Source organism: Apodemus sylvaticus, chromosome 1, assembly GCF_947179515.1.
Source record: "Apodemus sylvaticus chromosome 1, mApoSyl1.1, whole genome shotgun sequence".
Lineage (NCBI taxonomy): Eukaryota > Metazoa > Chordata > Mammalia > Rodentia > Muridae > Apodemus > Apodemus sylvaticus.
This window is the reverse complement of record NC_067472.1, coordinates 111,966,844-111,981,484: the sequence shown is the minus strand read 5'-3', so window position 1 is coordinate 111,981,484 and position 14,641 is coordinate 111,966,844.

Sequence of the window (14,641 nt, the reverse complement as noted above, 5' to 3'; positions counted from 1 at the left end):
TATCTATCTATCTATCTATCTATCTATCTATCTATCTATCTATCTATCTATCTATCTGTCTGTCTGTCTGTCTGTCTGTCTATCTATCTATCTATTTATCTATTATCTCTCTCTCTTTTTCTCTCTCTCTCTCTATCGATCTACCTACTTACCTATCATCTATCTATGTAATCTATTTGTATTTTAAAATATTTCTTTGGGGAAATAAACATATAATGAGTATATTATTCATTCTTTCTTTATATTCTATGAAAACTAATTTTAATACAAGTTAATTAATTTTTCTTGTCTTAAGGCCTAATAGTATGTGGCATTACATAATTCTCAAATTTGCTGAGGATATGTCAAGTATATTTTTATAACTCTAGTGTGCTGTTCAGATCCCCATGGTTACTGTGTTTATGGGATAAAAATGAGAAAGAAGAAGCCCCTTTACCAGAAAGTTATAACCCATTAAATCAGTGTTGATGACAAATAACACTGCTCTACATAGAGATGGGGAAACCTGAGTAACATTGATTGTCTACCAAAGTGCCCAAACACATATATATACATGTACACATCCATACACATAATACAAGACATCATTTGTGTACACACAGAGAAAAACAGTTTTCCAGAGTGACAAAACCATGGCAGGCCAGAAATATTCTCAGAAGGCCTTGTAAACGCAGATGAAGAGAAGCTTAGTGTTACAAGTTGAGAGAAATTCTTATTTGCTTTCCATATTTTTTCCTTTTTTTTGCTCCCCTGGGGGCCACATCTTATGTCCTTTGGGTCTCACTGAGTTCCAGGTAGGTAGTTTTGTAGCCCAGAGAGTCTTTGATGTTTCTCTATCTTGTAATAAGTAGAATTTTCATTATAATCATTTACTAGATAAATAACACTCCCCTAATCCAAGATTGTCTACAGACTTGCTTATCAGTTTCTGCATTGCATCTCTCCATCCACTGTTCATCAAAGCATTCCCAATGTGCCACACATATTGTATTTTCATTAATTAGCAGTGGGTGGTTCTGTTTTTAGTAAATAAGCAGTGCTATGATAATACATATCACTTTAAGATATGCCCACCCATGTTAACATCATGTAGTATTTTACTCAATTTTAAAAAGAAGTTTCTGTGAAACAAAGCAGAACCTTATTCTCTTCATGAAGCCATTTTGTGAACTTCCTTTATTTTAGTTCCTTACAAGCACCATAGGAAGATGATGTGATGTCTTTTTACTGAGGGAAAACAGCCTGCATGTATCCATACTTTTGCATTTCAATATTATTTATCTTGCCACCCACATTCCCAAAAAATCCCAACACCCCAGCTGCAATCTAGGTATTTAGAGAAGTGCATCCTGCACTGAGGTTGCCACAGAGAATGTGTGATCACAGTCTTCTCAGTTATATTAAGGATTCAGGGCTCTCTGTAGTATTTTCCAATTCAATCCAATTTCAAATTAAAAAAGAGTTTTACTTTCCACAAGGATTCAGTGTATCTATTAAATAATTAAAAACAAACAAAATTCCTTTCTCTCATCTTAAAAAGCCAAATCCATTTTTAAGTTACTAAATTGTACTGGTGAAATTTCTACTTGATAAGAGTTATAGAGTTTAGCCAGTTATGTCTCTGGCATACAAGTATGAGGACCTGAATGTGCTTCCTCAGCACCTAAACTAAGGGCAGACATTTCAACCTACACCTATATCCCAAGGCAAGGGAGGAAAGACAGGTGGATTTCTGAAAGTCATGGGTCATCCAGTCTAGCAGAATTGATGGCTCTAGCTCACTGCATGACCCAGCATATAAATGAACATAGAAAGAGATTGGGGAATATTGCTGACAGTAGTCTCCTGTTTTTACATGTCTGTGCACACAAACTACATGTGCATGGGTCCATACAAACTTGTACATGCATCACATACACACAAAAAGTGAAGAAAGATGAAAAATAATGTACATTGGTCAGGAAAATATGTTGAGGATTTTGAAAAATTTATTTGTCTCAATTTAATGGTAAAGGATGTGAGATCTATCTTCCTCTACTCTGTCTATTCTGTTACCAGAATCCTGTGTTTTGATACTATGTGGCCATTTAGAATCCTTCAATGCATTCACATCCTTACAGCAGAGAGTTACACAAGAAACTACAATAGACGGCTGAAGATTTTCTCCTCATGAAAACTAATAACTGTACTTTTTAAATTTAGTAAGTGTTTTAATTTTAACCCTTGAAAAGTTCCCACATGTCCTAAGTTAGTTGATTTGAGAAATGTTGCAATTCTCATATCTATATTCATTTCCCCCATATAATCATTTCCCTTATTTTTCCTGCTATTCTAACTTGGGCAATGTAACCAAATATTTTTTTAATTTTAATTTTTTTTATTTTTTATATTCTTTATTTACATTCCAATTGCTTTCCCCTTTCCTGGTTCCCCCCTCCACATCGGTCTCATATGCCCTCTTCCCTCCATCCATTTCCCAATCACCCCTCCCATTTCTCTGTCCTGGTACTCCCTTACAATGAAGGATCAAGTCTTTTCAGAACCAGGGCCCTCTCTTTCCCTCTTCTTGGGTATCATTTGATATAATAATTGTGTCTTGAGAATTCAAAGCTTCTGGGCAAATTAATATCCACTTATCAGTGATTGCATTACATGTGTATTCTTTTGTAATTGGGTTACCTCACTTAGGATGATATTTTCTAGTTCCAACCATTTGCACAAGAATTTTGTGAATTCATTGTTTTTAATTGCTGAGTAGTATTCCATTGTGTAAATATACCACATTTACTGTATTCATTCCTCCATTGAGGGACATATGGGTTTTTTCCAGCTTCTGGCTATTATAAATAAGGCTGCTATGAACATAGTGGATCATGTGTCCTTATTGCATGCTGGGGAATCCTCTGGGTATATGCCAAGGATAGGTATAGCAGGGTACTCCAGAAGTGTCATGTCCAGTTTTCTGAGGACATGATATCCAAAGTGGTTGTACCATCTTGCAAGCCCACCAGCAGTGGAGGAGTGTTCCTCCTTCTCCACATTCTTGCCAACACCTCTCCTGAGTTTTTAACCTTAGTCATTCTGACTGGTGTGAGGTGAAATCTCAGGGTTGTTTTGATTTGCATTTCCCTAATGACTAATGATGTTGAACATTTCTTAAGGTGCTTTTCAGCCATCCAAAGTTCTTCAGGTTAAAATTCTTTGTTTAGCTCTATACCCCATTCTTAATAGGGATATTTGGTTCTCTGGGGTCTAACTTCTTGAGTTCTTTGTATATATTGGATATTAATCCTCTGTCAGATTTAGGGTTGGTGAAGATCCTTTCCCAATCTGTTGGTTGCCGTTTTGTCCTTTTGATAGTGTCCTTTGCCTTACAGAAACTTTGTAATTTTATGAGGTCCCATTTGTCAGTTCTTAATCTTAGAGAGTAAGTTATTGGTGTTCTGTTCAGAACTTTTGCCCTGTGCTATGTCCTTAAGAGTCTTCCCCAGTTTCTTTTCTATTAGTTTCAGTGTGTCAGGTTTTATGTGGAGGTCCTTGATCTATGCTGTGTTTTGAATAGGTATGGCCTCCAAAGACTCATGTATGCAAATGCATGGCCCATAATGGGGGCATTATTAGGAGATGTGGCCTTATTGGAGTAGGTGTGTTCTTGTTGGACCACGTGTCACTGTGAGGGCAAGTTTTGACGTCTATTGTATGCCCAAGTTAGGCCAGTGTGGTATATGGTCTAGTTTTGTTGCCTTTGGATTAAGATGTGAACTCTGAGCTCCTTCTGCAGCACCATGTCCACCTAGACGCTGCTATGCTTCACACCATAATGAAAATTCACAAAAACCCTGAAGCTGTAAGTCATCCCTAATTAAATATTTTCCTTAATTTGATTTGCATTATTCAAGTTGCTTCTTCACAATAATGACACCAAAACTCTTAACGTTCTTGAGTTCTATGGATTGCATCTTGGGTATTCTGTACTGTTTTGACTAATGTCCACTCATTATTGAGTACATAACATGCATGTCCTTTTCAGAGTGAGTTACCTCACAGGATGATATTTTCTAGTTTCATCCATTTGCCTGCAAAATTTATGATGTCCTCATTTCTAGTAGCTGAATATGTAAATGAACCATAATTTCTGTATCCATTCTTCTGTTGTGAGACCATTGGGTTATTTCCAGATTCTGGCTATCACAAATAAGGCATTTATGAAAAGATAGTGGAACACACAACCCTATGGCATGGTGGAGCATCTTCTGAGCATATTCCCAAGAGTTTTATAGCTGATTTTTCAGGTAGATCTTTTTCCAATTTTCTGAGGAATCTAAAGTGCGAGTAGTAACTTCCTAGGACTTCCAAAATATTTTAGAATATTGAGTGTAAAAACAGATTTCTTCTCTCAAATGGGGAGGATGAAAATCCATGCTCAGACTGAGGTGTGGTCAGCTCACTCTGAGGACACACTTCGGATTATAGATGGCCACATTCCCCCACTTTTTCATGCTCTAGGTCCTCTGGTGTCTTCCTTGATGTCCTAATCCCTTCTTGTGAGGTCATGAGTCAGTTCCTGTGCAGTCATTTCAGTCCATTTCTTTAAAATTTTTGTTTCCAATCATAGTCATTTCATTAGTGTGTAGATGTTGGGACTGCCATCTATAAATTTTGGCATAACCATCTTGGACCATAACAGTTCTGTCTTTTAATTTCTCTAGAAGAGCTGAAGAGAATTCTGACTACCTCAATTGTTTTTTATCACTATTATGCTATTTTGTTCAATTGTCTGTAACAAAAAAATGCTTCATTCAAAGAAAGTGCTCATTTTTTTAATAAATCAGAGAATTAATATACATGCCAAAGGCTAATCATTACTTTCTCAGAAGTGTTTTAAACTCTGATGTTTATCATTTTATTATAACCCTGAAGAATGTTAATCACTCTATTATATAGAATGAAAATGTAATTATCATTAAAATTAATCCTTCAGGCTATATTTTTATAATATATTTACTCCTTTAAACACAGTTCTGATTTTAATGTTCGTTTGGTTAAAATGTGTTTCAACTGATAGAATAATTGAAAAATTTTATGTCTGTAATATACGTTAATTTATTTCTGTCTTGCTGACAACTGAAAAGACAGCAAAATAGAAATAAAATAAAAGGAAAATTTCATAAAAAGGAACTTGCAAAGTACTCCAGGATTTTAACTTCATTAGTAGCAGAGAACAGATAAGTGAAGTAATTCATAATATGCTGATACAAGCAGAAACCAGGATACTTAGTTCAGAGATATGGAGACATTCAGCTTAGTAAAATTTTGTTACATTTATATATTTGTTTGTTTATTTATTTATTTGCCCCTGAATGTCCATGGCTACCCAATTGCTGTCCTCCAAATCTAAGTAACCAACCCTTCTCTCAACCAATTTGATTTCCCAGGATAGTATCTCCCTGCTCCTTACTTTACTGTTGGAATTTCAAACCTTAGCATATACAAGTGACAGATTCTAATATGAAAGTCAGACATAGAAAAAAAGTGTTGGTTATGTATGATATCGAATTTTTCTTTTTCTTTTATTAATATTTTTTATTTTCTATATTCTTTGTTTACATTCCAAATGATTTCCCCTTTCCCAGATCCCCCCTCCCCATATGTCCCATAAACCTTCTTCTCTCCATCCATTCTCTGATCACCTCCCTCCTTTTTCTCTGTCCTTATATTCCCTTCCAACGCTAGGTCAATCCTTTCTAGGATCAGGACCCTCTCCATACTTCTTCATGGGAGTCATTTGTTATGCGATTTGTGCCTTGGGTATTCAGGGGTTCTGAGCTAATTAATATCCACTTATCAGAGATTGCATTCCATGTGTATTCTTTTGTGATTGGGTTACCTCACTTGGGATGATATTTTCCAGACCAAACCATTTGCCTAAAAATTTTGTGAACTCATTGTTTCTAATTGCTGAGTAGTATTCCATTGTGTAAATATACCACATTTTCTGTATCCATTCTTCCTTTGAGGGGCATCTGGGTTCTTTCCAGCTTCTGGCTATTATAAATAAGGCTGCTATGAACATAATGGAGCATGTGTCTGATAACACCAGTTTAACGAATAGAAATTTATAGATATAGGTGTTGGCAAAGTTACAGGGCAAATGAGACACGCAATCTACACAGATAGCATAGATGTGGGGAAGTATTTACTCTGTTATGCTTGAGAGACAGGAAGAACAGTCAAATTATCAACCTGTGATAAAATTTGGACCCACATCTGACTGTAATCCCATCTCTCTCTAATGTACCACAATGTCAATCTCACATATTTTGTATTTCTTAACTGAGATTGTGTTGACTGATAACTCTCCCATCTCTTCCAAGTGGCTAAAGCACACAGGCTCTGCTAGTTAACCTTTGAAGCCATCACAACCTTCATTCTGAGTATCACCCTATAGTAGGGAATAATTGTTTAAATGGATAATGCATAGGTGAATAATAAAATGGAAAAATCCCTAGAGCTTTGGGTGCAATTTTAAAGCTCCTGTCATGAAAAAATATTCCCTGACAGTCCCCACTGACTCTTATGATGTAGAATTTAATGTGGCATACAAAAATAAATCAATGTTTCTATTTCTGATATTTCAAAGAGGAGAGATTCAGACATAGATTCAAGGTATGAAAGATACCAGAGAAGTCCCTTAGCAGCTGTAATCTCTTTGCAAGCCTTAGATCTGCCATTCAGAGAGGACTAGGTTTTCCTTCAGATGTTCAGCTTCAATCACTGTATAACTTCATTGGTTCATTGGTCTTTTCTAATGTTGAATTACTACTCAATGAAAGTTCTTCCTTTGTAGAATTAAGATTGCTTTGCCATATGTTGACACTTAGTTAGATTCTTGCAGCTGAAATTAATGTTATGGCAACAGAGAGAAGAGGGAAAGAAATAAAGATAAATATCTATCCTGATGGCACTTATACTTAAGTTGAAGAAACAACAACAACAAAAAAGAAAAAAACAACACAAAGAGAATGTACATGCACACACACACACACATACACACACACATACAGCACAAAGAAATATGATAGATAAATAGACAGACAGATGGATGATACAGATTTTATATAGTGTGAAACCCATAAGAAGAAGAACAATATCAACTAACCCCACCACCCAGAGCTCCCAGGGACTAAACCACCAATCAAAGAGTACACATGGAGGGTTCCATGGGTCCAGCTACATATTTAGGGGAGGATTGACTTAAATAGAATCAATGGGAGGGGAGGTCTTTGGTCCTGTGGAGGCTTTATACCCCAGTGTAAGTGAATGCTAGAGAGTTGAGGTAGGAATGAGGGAGAGCACCTCCAGAGAGACTAAGGGGAGAGAGACGGGTTAGAGGGTTTGCAGGGGGGAAACCAGGAAGGGGAATAACATTTGAAATGTAAATAAAAAATAGCCAATGAAAAGAGAAAATAAATAGAATACATAGATTTGGAATGTGCTGTGGTAAAAGAATAGTAAAATAAAAGGCCTTCTTTCAGGAGGAGACAGTAATACTGAAGAGTTTAATAAAAAGAGGAAATGAGGTAGCTGTGATGGATCAGTGGGTAAAGGTGCACAGTACTAACACTGACACTTAGTTTGAACTGTAAGCTTCAATTGGTTAAAAGAAAACAAAAAATTCCTTCAAATTTTCCACTTATACACACACACACACACACACACACACACACACACACACGAAAGGAACGACATGAGCATCTATCTGAATAATAAGTGCAAAATATGCATGCACTATTATGCTTTAAAAGAATTATGTTGATTTTGTAATTAATACACTTCATGAAAAATGTCATCAATAACTGTCATTGAATTTTTCTGTAATGTACAATAGGTTCTTAAGTCTACTGAAACAAATACAAACTGTTTGACTCCAAATAATTGGGATTTATCCCACTGTGATTGGAGATGTCAAACTTCTTCACTCTAGCTGTAGCACAGTGTACTTCTCTGTAAGATTGTACAGTCATATCTTAAGTTTCTGCTTTTGGTAGAGAAGGAGTGAGATTGTCTTTAATGTTGTTTGTTTCCAGTCTGATAATTGCTCAACTACAATTTCTGCTTTCACCCTCACATGCTTTGCTGTGTGTCTGTTCATGGTGTGTTTGTGTGTGTGTGTGTGTGTGTGTGTGTGTGTTTGTATATATGTGTGTGTGTGTGTGTGTGTGTGTTCATATCACGTAAAGATTGCTATGGATGATTGTGGACATATACTCACTATGCCATGATTGGTCAGTGAACACTATGTCACTAAGATCAGAGGATAAATTTAGATGCAAGTGCTCACATCAAATGTTGTATTCAAGAGGCTGACTCCTGAAAAAAATTTTTATTGGTTATTTTATTTGTTTGCATTTCAAATGTTATTCCCCCTTCTCAGTTTCCCCTCCACAAACCCCCTATCTCCTCCTCCCTCCCCTTGATTCTATGAGGGTGCTCCCGCACCCACCTACCCATGTCTGCTTCAGTGGCCTAGTGCTCCCTTATCCTGGCTCATCAATCCTCCACAAGACCAAAGGGCTCCCCTTCCAGTGATGCCAGATAAGGCAATGCTCTTCTACATATACGACTGGCGCCATGGGTATTCCCTTTGTACTCTTCAGTTGGCGGTTTGGAGATTCTTGGATTACAGGCATTTGGCTTTATATGAGATCTGGAATTTTGAATTCAGATATTCATGTTTCAGTGGTGATCATATTACTAGCTGAATCATCTGCCCAGGCTACATATAATCACTTATAATTCACAGTCAAATGTAAGTAGTGGTTTACCTCCTTAATTTGACTTTCTCTTAATTGTATCCGCAGTGGCCCTTGTATAAAATAGTAGAATGTTCTTGGTTCTTCAGCATAGCTTATTTTTCTTTTCTTTATTTTCTATGACTTTTATATTTTTATAGTTCAGTCATTACCCTCCTTCAGTCTTCCCTTCAACAGTTAACATATTTTATTTTTTAAGCATTAAACATATTTTTAACCTTTAGTGTAGCATGGTTTGTTACAAAACATGGTGTTACTGTTGGAAATGCATTTTTAATTTGTAATAATTTAAGGGGGTGAAGAGAGACCTAATGCTGAGCAGCTGGGTACAACGCAGACTTTTCTTTCAGGCATTAGCCTATCTGAGATTAAAAAACTGCAAAGTAAACTCTAGTAGTTCAATAAATTTTACTGATGTTCTACAATCATTTGTCTTTATTAGACTGAAGGGCAAAAATAATTAGTTTAATTTTATACACCATAACTTTGTAAGAAATACTTTACCCTAAAGTAAAAACATAGAACTGCTTACTTAAAGGAAATATTGTATATATGCCAGAGGTCATACTTAAAAATAAACTAAATAAAAATAAAGTAAATGTAAACTGGCAATAGTATTAATTAAGCCTGGCATATGAGTTTCTTCACAACAAGTTTCTAACCATTCATTTATACCTTTTAAAAGTTGATGCCCTGGCATGGGGGATGGTAGAGTGATGAGGCAGGAATGGGTGAGATGGTGGAGGAGCACCCTCTTAGAGACAAAGGGGAGCAGGGATGGGATGGGGATTTGTGGAGGGGAAACCCAGAAGGGGTATCATTTGAAATGTAAACAAATAAAATTATTAATAAAAAGTTAAGGTCCTTTAACTTAAACCTTAAATTTTCATGTTTCACTGTTTGTGAATCTGTGCATCTCTGTGAATTTCCTAGATTGTGTTAGCTGTAAACATTCTAATTACATGAAGCCATAGCCATTACAGTACTGCATGTAATAATAATTATAATAATAGTAATAATAATAAAACAGTGAGAATGCAGTAACTTGCATGCCTTAAGTAATGAGCAAAGTGGGGCAACTGGAAAAAAGAACTGACAGACACACAGACCTGTGTACAGAAAAGTAGGGTTTAGGTAGGCATTATGCTCTCGAAAAGATGTACCGCAACACAGAGACTAGGTGCACTCACTTTATATATCTGAATAAAGATGGCAGGTTTATTGTATTCAGCTGAACAGGTAAACTAGTTTAGCTAATCTAAGTATTGGGTCTTTGCAGGGCAGCAATCTTGGGTTGTAAACATCCTGAAAGAATAAGCTATGGTCGACATTTCTGAACACACTGCCAACATCCTCACATGGGCCAGATGGAATTGCCATTTTCAGAACCGGACTGGATCCTCACTGGGATCCCTCTTGGTTATTCTGATGTTGCCCTGTGTGATGGAGATCCTTCAGCTTTGAATCAGCAGGACCTGCCCTTTCACGAGTCCTAGACTTTCTTAGATGACATATTTGGGCTAGGCCAACTGGGAGTCTGGGTGATAACTGATCTGGTCAACATTCAGGCTTTCAATTATCAGTGCAATTTAGGTAAGCCCTCCAACACTGTTCCAGCTAGAGGCAGGATTGTCTCTCTTGCTCACATGTTCTCAAGCTGCTTGAGCAAGGTTCTAGACCCATGAGGCCAGCTCTCCATAGTGCCATAGCTAGTGATGGTTGGGGCCAGTACAACCCCTAGACATTGGGGTCTCCCAAATTGAAAATAGTGAGAGACAAGAAATCATACAGGTACATTGTTGAAATTTGAAAAACCAACAGTACTTTTACATTTTATTCCAAAACAGTCATTGGATGGTTTTGAAATTTTGAATGATTGACAAGGTTAATGTGTTTAGCTTCTTCCTCAGCATAATGAATAACCACTGATGCTGTCAATGGAGCTCCTCTCTTGAAAGCCTCAGTAAACTGACAACTCTTTTTTTTCCTATTTTTATTATGCAGTATTCATGTAGGAAAAAATAATTAAGTGTGTAGGTTTGCCAGTGAACTAGTTACTTGAACTTTTCTTGGATGGATAGATGTGTAACCTAAGGGTTAACATACATCTTGACCCCTTTTATTCTCTTCTGATATCAATACGTCAGGTGCTAAGTAACTGGATTTAATAGGCTTTTTATCATGGCCACATTAACTGTGAGAATTACGTCAAATTTATGACGCTACAATTGATTGTCATTGTTCTGTTCTGATCCATTTGATGATAGATTGGGAAGATTTAGGCAACGTAGAAAAATCCTCATTCTGGCTAATATGTTGTTGTTGTTGTTGCTACTTCCATTGAGAACAGGATATTTTAAACAAGAACGGCTTTATTTATTTCTGGGTAGCATCAGGGTGATCTCTTCACACAATAAGTGATATTCTTTTTTTATTAGATATATTCTTTATTATTTTTTATTCGATATATTCTTTATTTACATTTCAAATGATTTCCCATTTTCTGGGTTCCCACTCCCCATAAGTCCCATAAGCCCTCTTCCCTCCTCCTCTTCCTCCATCAACTCCTTCACACTTCCCTGTTCTGATATTCCCCTATACTGTTGCATTGAGTCTTTCCAGAACAAGGGGCCACTTCTCTGTTCTTTTTGGACATCATTTAATATGTAGATTATTTCCTGGGTATTCCAAGTTTCTAGGTTATTATCCACTTATCAGTGAGTGAATACCATGACTGATCTTTTGAGACTGGGTTACCTCACTTAGTATGATGTTCTCCAGCTCCATCCATTTGTCTACGAATTTCATGAATTCATTGTTTCTAATGGCTGAAGAGTACTCCATTGTGTAAATATAACACATTTTTTTTTTTATCCATTCCTCTGTTGAGGGACACCAGGGTTGTTTCCAGCTACTGGCTACTACAAATAGGGCTGCTATGAACATAGTGGAGTATGTGTCCTTATTACATGCTGGGGAATCCTCTGGATATATGCCCAGGAGTGGTATAGCAAGGTCCTCTGGAAGTGTCATGCCCAGTTTTCTGAGGAACCGCCAGATGATTTCCAGAGTGGTTGTACCAATTTGCAACCCCACCAGCAGTGGAGGAGTGTTTCTCTTTCTCCACATCCTCACCAGCACCTGCTGTCTCCTGAGTTTTTGACCTTAGCCATTCTGACTGGTGTGAGGTGAAATCTCAGGGTTGTTTTGATTTGCATTTCCCTAATGATTAATGATGTTGAACAGTTCTTAAGGTGTTTCTCAGCCCTCCGAAATTCTTAATGTGAAAATCTTTGTTTAGCTCAGTACCCCACTTTTTAATAGGGTTATTTGGTTCTCTAGGTTCTACCTTCTTGAGTTCTCTGTATATATTAGATATTAGCCCTCTGTCAGATTGAGGGTTGGTGAAGATCCTTTCCCAATCTGTTGGCTGACATTTTGTCCTTTTGACAGTGTCCTTTACCTTACAGAAACTTTGTAGTTTTATAAGGTCCCATTTGTCAATTCTTGATCTTAGAGCATAAGCTATTGGTGTTCTATTCAGTTATATTTTCCCCTGTGCCCATGTCCTCAGGTTCTTCCCCAGTTTCTTTTCTATTAGTTTCAGTGTGTCAGGTTTTATGTAGAGGTCCTTGATCCATTTGGAGTAGAGCTTAGTACAAGGAGATAAGAATGGATCGATTCGATGTTTTCAGCCTCTTTGTCGAGGATCAAGTGGCCATAGGTGTGTGGGTTCATTTCTGAATCTTCAATCCTGTTCCATTGATCCTCCTGCCTGTCACTGTACCAATACCATGCAGTTTTTAACACTATTGCTCTGTAGTATTGCTTGAGGTCAGGGATCCTGACTCCCCCAGATTTTCTTTTGTTGCTGAGAATAGTTTTAGCTATCCTGGGTTTTTTGTTGTTCCAGATTCATTTGATAATTGCTCTTTCTAACTCTGTGAAGAATTGAGTTGGGATTTTGATGGGTATTGCATTGAATCTGTATAGTGCTTTAGGCAAAATGGCCATTTTAACTATATTGATTCTACCGATCCATGAGCATGGGAGGTTTTCCCATTTTTTGAGGTCGTCTTCCATTTCCTTCTTCAGAGTCTTGAAGTTCTTGTCATACAGATCTTTCACATGTTTGGTAAGAGTCACCCCAAGATACTTTATACTGTTTGTGGCTATTGTGAAGGGGGTCATTTCCCTAATTTCTTTCTCAGCCTGCTTATCCTTTGAGTATAGGAAGGCCACTGATTTGCTTGAGTTGATTTTATAACCTGCCACTTTGCTGAAGTTGTTTATCAGCTGTAGGAGCTCTCTAGTGGAGTTTTTTGGGTCACTTAGGTAGAATATCATGTCGTCTGCAAATAATGATAGTTTGACTTCTTCCTTTCCAATTTGTATCCCCTTGACCTCCTTATGTTGTCCAATTGCCCAAGCTAGTACCTCAAGTACAATATTGAAAAGATAAGAAGAAAGGAGGCAGCTCTGTCTAGTCCCTGATTTTAGTGGTATTGCTTTTAGCATGAAAGGATGCTGAATTTTGTCAAATGCCTTTTCAGCATCTAATGAAATGATCACGTGGTTTTTTTCTTTGAGTTTGTTTACGTAGTGGATTGCATTGATGGATTTCCTTATATTGAACTATCCCTATATCCCTGAGATAAAGCCTACTTGATCCTGGTGCATGATCGTTTTGATGTGTTCTTGGATTCGTTAGGCAAGAATTTTATTGAGTAATTTTGCATCCATATTCATAAGGGAAATTGGCCTGAAATTCTCTTTCTTAGTTGGATCTTTGTGTGGTTTGGGTATCAGCATAACTGTGGCTTCGTAGAAGGAACTGGGGTAGTGTTCCTTCTGTTTCTTTAGTTGGATCTTTGTGTGGTTTGGGTATCAGCATAACTGTGGCTTCGTAGAAGGAACTGGGGTAGTGTTCCTTCTGTTTCTATTTGGTAGAATAGTTTAAAGAGTATTGGTGTTAAGTATTCTTTGAAGGTCTGATAGAATTCTGCACTGAAACCATCTGGTTCTGTGCTTTTTTTGGTCGGAAGGCTATCTATGACCCCTTCTATTTCTTTAGGGGTTATGGGTCTGCTTAGATGATCTATTTGATCCTGGTTTAATTTTGGTATTTGGTATCTGTCTAAGAAATTGTCCATTTCCTCCAGATTCTCCAGTTGTGTTGAGTAGAGGCTTTTGTAGTAGGATCTGATGATTTTTTGAATTTCCTCCATTTCTATTGAAATATCTCCCTTTTCATTTCTAATTTTGTTAATTTGGATACTTTCTCTGTGCCCTTTGGTTAGTCTGGCTAAGGGTTTATCTATCTTGTTGATTTTTTCAAAGAACCAGCTCCTGGTTTTGTTGATTCTTTGTATGGTTCTCTTGGTTTCTACTTGATTGATTTCAGCTCTGAGTTTGATGATTTCCTGTCTTCTCCTCCTCTTGGGTGAATTAGCTTCTTTTTGTTCCAGGGCTTTCAGTTCTTCCATTAATCTTCTAGTGTATGCTCTCTCGAATTTCTTTTTGGAGGCACTCGAAGCTATGAATTTTCCTCTTAGCATTGCTTTCATTGTGTCCAATAGATTTGTGTATGTTGTGCCTTCAATTTTGTTAAATTTTAAAAAATCTTTGATTTCTTTCTTTATTTCCTCCTTGATCAAGGTATCATTGAGTAGAGTATTGTTCAGTTTCCATGTATATGTGGGCTTTCTGTTGTTTTTATTGTTATTAAATACCACTTTTACTCCATAGTGATCTCATAGGAGGCATGGGATTATTTCAATCTTCTTATATTTGTTGAGGTCTGTCTTGTGACCAATTATATGATCAAT